We start from the raw sequence: 2,667 nt of genomic DNA, 5'->3' as shown, positions 1-2,667 counted from the left end.
TTAAATAGTAATTTCCAGGATAGGTGCGGTAGCTCACGCCTGTAATCCCAGCACTCTGGGAGGCCAAGGCGGGTGGAATACTTGAGGTCAGGAGTTTGAGACTAGCCTGGCCAACATGGCGAAACCCCGTCTCTAGTAAAAATACAAAAATTAGCCGGGCATGGTGGCAGGCACCTGTAATCCCAGCTACTTAGGAGGCTAAGACAGGAGAATTGCTTGAACCCAGGAGGTGGAGGTGGCAGTGAGCCGAGATCAAGCCACTGTACTCCAGGCTGGGTGACACAGCAAGACTTCATCTCAAAAAAAAAAAAGAGAAAAATAGTAATTTCCAAAGACAGAGATTTCTTACATTTTATTTTATTTTTGACCCATAATTTTGCATACTTATGGGACACAGTGTGATCTTTAAATACAGGTATGCATTGTGAAATGATCAAATCAGGGTAACTGGCTTACCTTCGCTTCAAACACTTATCATTTCTTTGTCATAAGAACATTCAAAACTTCTCATTATTTTGAAATATTCACTATTGTCAAATATAGTCAAAAATAGGACACCAGACCTTATTTCTTCAAACTAGCCGCAATCCTATACCTGTTCACTAACCTCTCCTCATTTCCCCATCCTCCCTATCTACCCGACCCCACCGTGACCCTCTGGTAACCACTATTCTACTATATTTCTATGAGATCAGCTTTTAAAAATTCCTCAAAGAAGGGGCAGCTGGCACATGGCGACACCAAGAGAGTGAAAGCCCCCAGACTCTTTGAGGGTCTCAGCCACGAAGTGATCGTGTCTGCAGCATGTGTGCAGAACCACACCTTGGCCTTGACAGAAACTGGCTCTGTGTTTGCGTTTGGGGAGAACAAGATGGGGCAGCTGGTCCTTGGTAACCAGACAGACCCTGTCCACAGCCCCGCGCAGATAATGTACAATGGCCAGCCAATTACCAAAATGGCCTGTGGGGCTGGATTCAGTACGATAATAGACTGCAAAGGAAACCTCTGTTCCTTTGGGTGCCCTGAATATGGTCAGCTGAGACACAACTCAGATGGGAAGTTCATTGCCTGGCCACAGCAGATAGAATACGACTGCAAACTGGTGCCCCGGCAAGTGGCCATCTTCATCGAGAAGACCAAAAATGAACAGATGCTGCCTGTACCAAACGTGGTTGTGCAAGACGTGGCCCGTGGCGCTAATGACACACTGGTTCTGGACTCCCAGAAGCAAGTCTTCTTCTGGGGCTCCAGTGGCTATGGCAGGTTGGGCCATGCAAAGAAGAAGGATGAGATGGTCCCCTGCCTGGTGAAGCTGTTTGACTTTTCTGGATGTGGGGCATCCCAGATCTATGCTGGTTACACCTGCTCCTTTGCCATCAGTGAAACAGGTGGTCTGTTTCTCTGGGGGGCCACCAACACCTCCCATGAATCTACCGTGTACCCAAAAGCAGTGCAGGACCTCTGTGGCTGGAGAACCCAGAGCCTGGCTTGTGGGAAGAGCAGCATCACTGTGGCCGCCAATGAGAGTACCATCAGCTGGGGCCTGTTGCCGACCTTCGAGGAACAGGGCTACGGGGACCACAAGCCCAAGTCTTCCACTGCAGCCCAGGAGGTGAAGACTCTGGATAGCATTTTCTCAGAGCAGGTCGCCAAGCGCTACTCACACTTCTTGGTGATAGCAAGAGACAAACGTGAGACCGAGAAAGAGAAGATCAAGAAACTGCCAGAATGAAACTCTCCAACCCTCTGATGCTCCCAGAGACTCCTCCAACTCCACACTTCTCACAGCAGATGTCATTTCCATGAGCACTGGGAAGTGAAGTCAAACTAGGAATTTTAAAAAGCAAAAGTTGCTGGGTGCAGTGGCTCAGGCCTATAATCCCAGCACTTTGGGAGGCTGAGGCAGGCAGATCACCTGAGGTCAGGAGTTCAAGACCAGCCTGGCCAATGTAATGAAACCCTGTCTCTACTAAAAACACAAAAAATTAGCCTGGCATGGTGCCTTGCACCTGTAATCCCACCTACTCGGGAGGCTGAGGCAAGAGAATCACTTGAACCCAGGAGGCAGAGGTTGCATTGATCTGAGATCACGCCACTGCACTCCAGCCTGGGTGACAAGAGAGAAACTCCATCTCAAAAAAAAGCAGAATTTGACCAAAGATGCATTTTTGTTTAGGCTCCCTGAGGTTCCGTTTTACAAGCCATCCAACATTAACTACCTTTTTTCCTGTATGCTTTCCAAAGTATGCTTCTTCCTCTTAATGTTGAATTAAAGTATTTGCTCATAGTTGACTTACTATTCCTACAAAAGAGGCAGAAACTTTGAGCAATCTAGGTTTTTTTAAAGTTTTTTCTTTCTTCCTATCCTAAATACACTCCCCAAAACACCCCTTTCCAGTTATAATTAGCATCATCATCCAAGCGGATGCTACATGGAAGAGGAATCGCCATTTACTCAGAAAAAATGCCCCTTACAGGAACTGGCAGCAGCCAGCTAGGCAAAGTTGGTCCCCGCCGGCTGGCCTCCATCCAAAATCACGCTCGCGTGCTTCAGAAGCATCCGTGACACTCCTTTCCCGCTTTTTCTTGCACATCAGCAGAGGCCGGTGTCAGTTCTGATTGAGGCCAGTGTCGGTTCTCTTTCTCCCCCTTGCTGCCTATAGCCCA

At 48.0% G+C, this 2,667-nt stretch overlaps 1 pseudogene; it reads left to right on the top strand.

Annotated features, from left to right (window-relative positions):
• The first annotated feature begins 685 nt into the window (after positions 1-685).
• LOC103236096 (protein RCC2 pseudogene) lies at positions 686-1,732 on the top strand (annotated as a pseudogene).
• Positions 1,733-2,667: the final 935 nt, after the last annotated feature.

The sequence above is a fragment of the Chlorocebus sabaeus genome, chromosome 7 (genome assembly GCF_047675955.1).
Source record: "Chlorocebus sabaeus isolate Y175 chromosome 7, mChlSab1.0.hap1, whole genome shotgun sequence".
In the NCBI taxonomy this organism is placed as follows: Eukaryota; Metazoa; Chordata; class Mammalia; order Primates; family Cercopithecidae; genus Chlorocebus; species Chlorocebus sabaeus.
This window is presented reverse-complemented; position numbering and strand designations above follow the sequence as displayed.